General features: G+C 42.2%; 1 long non-coding RNA gene across 1 annotated transcript; it reads left to right on the top strand.

Annotated features, from left to right (window-relative positions):
• Positions 1–4,547: 4,547 nt before the first annotated feature.
• Positions 4,548–5,638, top strand: LOC131994126 (uncharacterized). The gene is made up of 2 exons (XR_009396467.1): positions 4,548–4,776; positions 5,199–5,638. It is a non-coding gene; the product is annotated as an uncharacterized LOC131994126 (long non-coding RNA).
• The last annotated feature ends 3,067 nt before the right edge of the window (positions 5,639–8,705 follow it).

Genomic DNA, 8,705 nt, shown 5'->3' with positions numbered 1-8,705 from the left:
AATCATCGATCCTGGGTCACAATCAACTTTCATTTCAGAGAAAATTAGAAACAAACTACAACTTCCAACAGTTAAGAATTTAATTCACGTCACAGGTTTAAGCGACGCAGTTTCTGAAACATCGACAAAAGCTTGCGTCTTCAATCTTTGCTCACGAGTAAATCCTAGTTTTGAGCTGGAGGTTTGGGCACCAGTCTTAAAGACCCTACCTTCTCATTTACCAACACACGATTTAAGGCAAAATCAATTTGGAGATTTTGCACACCTTAGTCTCGCGGACCCTCGATTCTTTGAAAGTCGACCCGTGGACATGTTAATCGGATTAGATATTGGACCCCTTATATACACAAAAGGCGGTACTATGAAATCCTGTGGATCACTTTTAGCGCAGGACACCGTTTTTGGGTGGATCATAGGAGGACCCATTACGGAAGACCCTAAATCCGACAGACAAATCACACTTTATAGTGCATCATCATTAGAAAAGATAATCACTCGCTTTTGGGAGGTGGAAGAGACCCCAAAAAAGGTTTTGAGGTCAGCAGAAGATATTTATTGCGAAAATAATTACAAAAATACAACACGACGTAATGAGGCGGGGAGATATATCGTAACTTTACCTTTTAAAAGCTGTTCAGAGATCGGTTCATCTAGGAACATCGCATTGGCACAGTTTCATAGAATGGAGAAAAAGTTGTCTAAGACCCCAGATATTAAAGCACATTATGATGCAGCCATATTAGAGTATTTGGAATTAGGACACATGAGGAAGGTAGACCCAAACAGCGTATACAAGACCCCTCACTACTACTTACCTCACCATGCAGTTATCAAACCAGATAGGGTTACCACAAAACTTAGAGTGGTTTTTAACGCATCTAGCCCAACATCAAACAAGAAAAGTCTTAATGATATCTTACATACAGGACCCATACTTCAGCAAGACCTTGTCGTACAAGTGTTGAACTGGAGATTTTTTAAATACGTCTTCAATGCAGACGTGACAAAGATGTATCGTCAGATCTTAGTAGACCCCAATCAAACAGCATTTCAAAGGATCCTCTTTCGCAAATCAGAAAACCACCCAATTGAGGATTACGAACTCTTAACTGTTACCTTCGGCATAAATTGCGCCCCATTTTTAGCGATTAGGACCCTTCTCCAGTTAGCAGAAGACGTGAAAGATTCTCATCCGTTAGGATCAAGAATTATTAAAGAAAATTTATATGTCGATGATGTATTAGCGGGCGGACACTCCATAGAAGAAGCTACAGCAGCTAGGAAAGAATTAGCCTCCGCATTAGAATCAGCTGGTTTCAGGCTAAGAAAATGGGCGTCAAATGACACACGTTTGTTAAAGGATTTAAATGAAGACATGGTTCTTCCAATAGATTGGTTAAATATTTCCGAAGCTTCTTCGACAAAGACCCTAGGAATTCGTTGGAATATATCAGGTGATAATTTCACTTTTACGGCCCCTACAGTTGAAGAAAGGCAAATGAGCACCAAGCGAGAAGTATTATCAACGATAGCAAAGTTTTTCGACCCATGTGGATGGTTAGCGCCAGTAATTGTTGTAGCCAAGTTAATCATGCAGCAGGTTTGGCTAGATAAGGTAGAATGGGATGACTCGTTGAAGCCAGTGACTCAAATGAACTGGAATAACTTTGTGAGAGGCAGCCATTCTATAGACACTGTATCGATACCAAGATGGGTTCGGTTTACACCTGCTAGTATTGTGGAGATACATGGATTCTGCGACGCGTCAGAAAGCGCATATGCAGCCACAATTTATATACGCGTTGAACACATCGATAAAACTGTAGACACTTTTCTTCTAGCAGCCAAGACCCGAGTAGCCCCAGTTAAAAAAATCTCTCTGCCAAGGTTAGAATTATGCGGTGCAGTTATGTTGTCAAGGTTAGCAAATGCCATTGTGCCTAAGCTTCGATTATCAAAGTTTACGACCCATTTCTGGACCGACTCTACAATCGTTCTAGCCTGGCTACAAAAGCCACCATGCTCATGGAGCGCTTTCGTTGGTAACAGGGTTTCAGAGATATTAGAGAACGTCGGTGGTGAGAATTGGAAACATGTTGACTCAGAATATAATCCTGCAGATGTAGCAAGTCGTGGCTGTTCTCCTGACGACTTAATATCTCATAATTTATGGTGGACGGGACCCCAGTGGCTCAAATTGCCGCATGATCAGTGGCCGCAAGACCGAGTTAATACAGACACTAATCTTGAAGCAAAACAAGTTAAAGTATTCGCAACAGGCACTTTTGATGACCCTTTGACTCGATTTTCGTCTTTAGCTAGAGCATATCGTGTTTTGTCTTACGCAGTTAGGTTCTGGCGTAACACAGGTTCAACTAGATCCTCACTTAAAATTTCATCGCAAGAAATAACCAGCCCAGAGCTCATAGACCCAAAGATGCGTCTTATAGTGGCAACTCAGAAACATTACTTCGTTGAGGAATACAGTTCTTTGACCCAAAAGAAAAGGCTTTCACCTAGAAGTAGTCTTTTACCATTCAACCCCTTCATAGATAGAAAAGGAGTAATTAGATCCAATGGTCGTTTAGTTCAATCGCCAGCTTTGACGTACAGCGAACGTCATCCAATCTTAATCCCATATGATTCGCGATTTGCACTCCTTCTAGTGGAATTTGTTCATAAAGTCTCAATGCACGGAGGCAATCAACTTATGACCCGGCTCATCCGTACGGAGTTTTGGATATTCAGATTGAAACAGTTGATCAAGAAAGTTATACACAATTGCAGAGTTTGTACCCTATATCGATTAAAGACTCAGACCCAAATTATGTCATCTCTTCCACCCGAGCGTACTACTTTATCCAGACCCTTTACGAATACAGGGGTAGATTTTGCAGGACCCTTCGGAATCAAAAGCTTAACAGCACGAGCGTGTTTAATAACCAAGGGTTATATCTGCATATTTGTTTGTTTTGCGACAAAAGCCATCCACTTAGAAGCAACAAGTGATTTATCGACTCAATCATTTCTGGCGGCATTAGCTCGTTTCATAGGAAGGAGAGGGTGCCCAGAAAAGATATATTCCGACAATGGAAAGAATTTTATAGGCGCAGCAGAAATGCTCAAGAAAGATCAGAAAGAGTTTATGAAAAGTTTACAGAGCAGCGCCATTCAGCAACATGCTCATCAGAATTTAGAGTGGAAATTTATTCCTCCAGGAGCTCCCCATATGGGGGGATTGTGGGAGGCAGGAGTTAAATCATTCAAGATACACCTTAAGAAGTCTATGCCCAAAATGAACTTCACGTTCGAAGAACTGTCAACCATATTGGCACGTATCGAGGCCTGCCTCAATTCACGACCCCTTAGTCCAGCTTCTGAAGACCCTAACGATTTAGCACCCTTGACCCCAGCTCACTTCCTTATAGGCTCTTCCCTTTTGACCCCGGCAGAACCCGACATCTCAGAGGAGGACATAACGCTTGCAAATCGGTGGAAGAGATTAAAGATTATATCCCAAAACTTTTGTCAGAGGTGGAAGTCAGAGTACTTAAATGAGCTTCACCGTAGATACAAATGGAAGTATCAGCAAGATAACATACAGGTCAATGATTTAGTTGTCATCAGGGATGAGAGATATCCCACCGAGTGGAAGTTAGGACGAGTTTTTAAAACATACCCCGGTGTTGATCAGAACACTCGAGTTGTAGATATTCGAACTTCCAATGGCATAGTCAGTCGACCCATAACTAAGATTGTCAAATTATTCTCAGACACCCCTAGCAATTCATAATCACATCAAAACACGGTACTCACGAGATTTTGGTTACAGATAATGGCCGGATATTTACCTCGCCCAGAGTCCCCACGACCCGCCAGACCCACACGCCCTCGCTTCGACCCACGGGAACCCAGGTATCGCCCCGCATCTTGGCAGTATGACTGTGGCCTCTGCCAGGAGGACCACGCCATACGGTCATGCCCGCGGTTCCGGCAAATGACACCGTATCAGAGATACGAGACAGTTGAGAGACGGAGTTACTGTCGGAACTGTCTGGCGCGCAGCCATCTGGCCCCAGACTGCCCTGTGGTCACTGCCTGCCGAACATGCGACTACCGCCATCACACAATGCTGCATGGAGCCCCACAGCTTAGGAAGACATACGGCAGCTACAGCCCGCCCCCAATGGAGATTGCCAACCCACGGCAACTTGCAATCGAACCAGCCAACCAGATGCCCATCGTCCAAGGCCCTCCCCCGGTCGAGATACCTTACAGCCGGGCCACTGTTTTTGTACCCACGGCGATGGTGGAATTGGCACCCGAGGAGCAGGACGATTGGGCTGGGGTACGGGTACTTTTGTGCCAGGCATCGACCATCACCCGAATCGCGGCAGCCACAGTAACTCGCCTGGGGATACCAACGAGAGAGCGCAGAGGGCACCGTCTGGCAACAATAAGACTTCGGTCAAGGCATGCGTCGAGGAGGACCATGTATACCATCCGGGCAGTGGTGACCCGGGATTTGCCGCGACGACCATTCAGATCCCATCATTCCCGACCCCACAAGCAGCCTAAGATCCCTTTCTTTGGCAGATGCTGACCCTAGGGGCAACGAACCAATCGATGTAGAGGTAGGGGCCGATGCCTACGCCCACCTCCGGAGGAGTGGTGTTGTACAACCCGGATTGGGAGCCGTCTTCGCCCAGGAGACAGATTGGGGATACGTGTTCGTCGGCCCAGTCACCTCACAGGCAAGAAACCAAAATTAAAAAGGTAAGATGTCACTTCGTCACTTGGAGGGGGAGAATGTTCAAAGTACGTTTGAACATGAAGTCATGTGCACCCATGTGCAGACATGCGTTCACGTATGCACATGACCCACTGTGCATAACGGTACATTGAAGTAAGTTCTTAATCGCTGATTCCGCCTTGACTTCATATTTGTTTACCTGGAATTGTTGCTTGTAGCTTGGAAAGTTGACCGTTTTCGCGGGGTCCAAGTGACAAGCAACAACCAAAAAAAGATCAGTCTCGCTTTTAAATCTCAAACCCGCGCATCGTATTCTCTCCCCCTCAAAGTGAACCCAAGTGAAGTGAAAAGCAAAAAAGTGATCTTACATATATACATATAAACAATCGTTAAAGAAAAGAACATTACAAACAGTGAAACAAAAATTAACAAACTCAGTTTTCAGACGTGAAGAAGACACTAAGATACAACATAAACCCACAAGAAGACCCAAAATCAACACAACACATGGTTAAACCATCAAAGTGCGGGACACCAAAAATAAACACAAGTGCGGGCCACTCTACACACCATCAACAAATTCCTATATCCTTAGACCCAAAATCAAAATGTGAAATAACCTACTTACCCTCTAAAATTAAATTTTCCTACTTAAAGCTAAAGTTAAAATTTCCTATCCAAAACTAAAAGTAAAATTCGCTACTTAAACTAAGAATAAATTGTGCTACTTCATCCTAAAAGAAATTAACTACTTAATGCTACATGTACAATTGTCTATCTAAATTTACCTACAACAAAAGACTGAATTCGATTTACTACTTATAAATAATGAAATGAGCAACAAACACAATAAACCATTACAACAGCATTGAATTTTAAACCTAATTCTCCCTCTGATTTTTTATTTCGAAAGGCAAAACCCTTAGTTTGACCCCAAACAGGTGGTATACTGCAAATCTGATATCATTAGTCTGCTCATATATCTAGCGGACCACCTCACCCCAAAACAGTCGATCAATTATAATGACCTAACGGGACACTGAGTGATTTAATTAATGTGTAAGCCGCCATAGCCCCGAAATTTTAACATTCAACGTGAAAGCAGGAGTTGCAAACCTTAACGATAAGGTTGCAACCATTTTTGGCTCACCGACCAAACGACGTTTGCTGGGCAACACTTTTTTGTTTAAGAGTTTTATGCGGTAAGAACTATCGCCACCGCACCAAATATATAGACTGGCAAATTAATTTTTTACCACAGAAAATCGTTTAATATGGCAATTTAATAAGATTTAAAAACAAGTAAAAAAGCCTTAAGTTCGACCGGGCCGAACTTTGGATACCCACCACCTCGGGTATATATGTAAACCACCTTTCATCAATATTCGGTGGAAGTTTCATACCTTATGTCCCATAGCAGTTATATCGAAATATGTTCCGATTTGGACCAAGTACTAATAAGTACATTTCAATTGTTCAATTGTGCACAACAAAAAAATGATAATTTTAGTAGCTATATCTAAAAATAAACCGTTCTGTACCATATACGACACGGATGTCGAAAAGCCTAACATAAAACACTGTGTTTCAGTGAAATCGGATTATAAGTGCGCCTTTTTTGGGGCCAAGACTTTAAATCGAGATATCGGTCTTCATGGCAGCTATCGAAGAGCCTAACACAAAGCACTGGCCCAAATTTCAGCGACATCGGACAATAAAAGCGCCTTTTATGGACCCAAAAGCTAAAACCGAGATACCGGTCTATATGGCGGCTTCCAAATCTGGACCGATCTGTGCGACACTGCAGAAGTATGTCAAGTGGCTTAACCTAACTCACTGTCCCAAATTTCGGCGACATCGGACAATAAATGCGCCTTTTATGGGCTCAAAACCCCAAATCTTTAAATCGGTCTATATGGCAGCTATATCCAAATATGAACCGATCAGTGCCAAATTAGAGAACGATGTCGAAAGGCCTATTACAATTCACTCTCACAAATTTCATCAAAATAGGATAAAAAATGTGGCTTTTATGGGCCTTAGACCCTAAATCGGAGGATCGGTCTATATGGCAGCTATAACCAAATCTGAACCGATCTAAGTCAAATGAACGAAGGAAGTCGAAAGGCCTAAAACAACTCACTGTCCCAAATTGCAGCCAAATCGTCCAGCCTAACGCAACTCACTGTCTAAAAAAAGTGGCTTTTATGGGCCTAAGGCCCTAAATCGGCAGATCGGTCTATATGGCAGCTATATCCAAATCTGAACCGATCTGGGCCAAATTAACGAAAGATATTGAAGGGCCTAACACAACTCTCTGTCCCAAATTTCAGCAAAATCGGATAATAAATGTGGCTTTTATGGGCCTAAGACCCTAAATCGGCGGATCGGTCTATATGGGGGCTATATCAAGATATAGTCCGATATAGCCCATCTTCGAACTTAACCTGTTTATGGACATAAAAGAATCTGTGCAAAGTTTCAGCTCAATATCTCTATTTTTAAAGACTGTAGCGTGATTTCAACAGACAGACGGACGGACATGTCTAGATCGTCTTAGATTTGTACGCTGATCAAGAATATATATACTTTATAGGGTCGGAAATGGATATTTCGATGTGTTGCAAACGGAATGACTATTTAATAGGTATATATGAATAGTCATTCGTAGACAACCACCATACCATATCATCCTCTCTAAGCGAGTAACACTAACATTTAAATTAGCGTCATCTGGCAGTCTTCAACTGAAAATGTTTGATGCAATTAAAAACATGCCAATATGAACAGAGAGAGGGCAGAATGGTAAAAATTAATCATCAGGATGTATCTTTGTTATGACAACCTATCGGTCCTTTTAGTAAAGAAAAATAAAATATAGGAATTTAGGAAAATCTGAAAGCACAAAATTGGGTATCAAATTCTGGGGTGGGATGCCTAGGAGAGCCGCCCACCGCCAATACCTGGCACACGGATTTATTGACCAACCACTACAATATGGGACTCAAATTAAAGGTATTTGAGAGTAGAAAACGAATGCGGAACTAAGTGTTTCGTGGGTCACTCCACCAAAAAATAACTCTAAAATCGGACATATTTACCGACCATGGCAATATGGATCTTAAATGAAAGGTCTTTGGGAATAGAGCACAAAATTGACTTTCACTTTTGGACGTGGTGTGGTGGGGGTCCACCACACCACAAGAAGGACTTTTACTGACCATTGCAATGTGGGGCTTAAAAAAGAGGTACTTGAGTGTAGAAAAATTCGTAGGAAAATTGGAATACATTTCCAACTACAATTACGCAGAAATGTTCAAATTAAGAGTACTTCTTTTCAACATAATATAATCGGGCGCAGCATAGCGGGCCGCGCTAAAACAATCTAAATATATACATATATATGTATAAATGAATTTGCGTTTGTTTGTGGGTTTGTAAATTTGTTTGTTCCGTATAGACTCAAAAACGGCTGAACCGATTTCTTTAAAATGTTCACAGATTGTAGGGAGTGGTCCGGAAGGAGTAACAGGCTATAAAATTTTTTGATAACTCAAGGGGGGCGGAACCTTATCCTTAAAGTATAAAGTGAGGGTTCAAATCTTCACAGATTGTGGGGAGTGGTCCGGAAGGAGCAATAGGCTATAAAATTTATTGATGTTGGTAGGGGGTCGGACCCTTCCCATTACCCTAAAAGTACGACCCCAAAATAAAAGTGAACCGATCGGGACACTTTGGGATTCAAAAGAAAGGTATTCAAGAGTAGACTACGAAGTGGTCCGGAAAAAGTAATAGGCTATATAATTTTTTGATAACTCCTAAAAGTATAAAGGGAGGGTTCAGATCTTCACAGATTGTGGAGAGTGGTCCGGAAGGAGCAATGGGCTATATAATTTATTGATATTGGTAGGGGGCGGACCCTCCCCCTTACCCTAAAAGTACGACCCCAAAA

This window comes from Stomoxys calcitrans, chromosome 1 (genome assembly GCF_963082655.1).
Source record: "Stomoxys calcitrans chromosome 1, idStoCalc2.1, whole genome shotgun sequence".
NCBI lineage: Eukaryota > Metazoa > Arthropoda > Insecta > Diptera > Muscidae > Stomoxys > Stomoxys calcitrans.
Note: the sequence above shows the minus strand (reverse complement) of the source record. Positions and strands in the feature narration are given on the sequence as shown.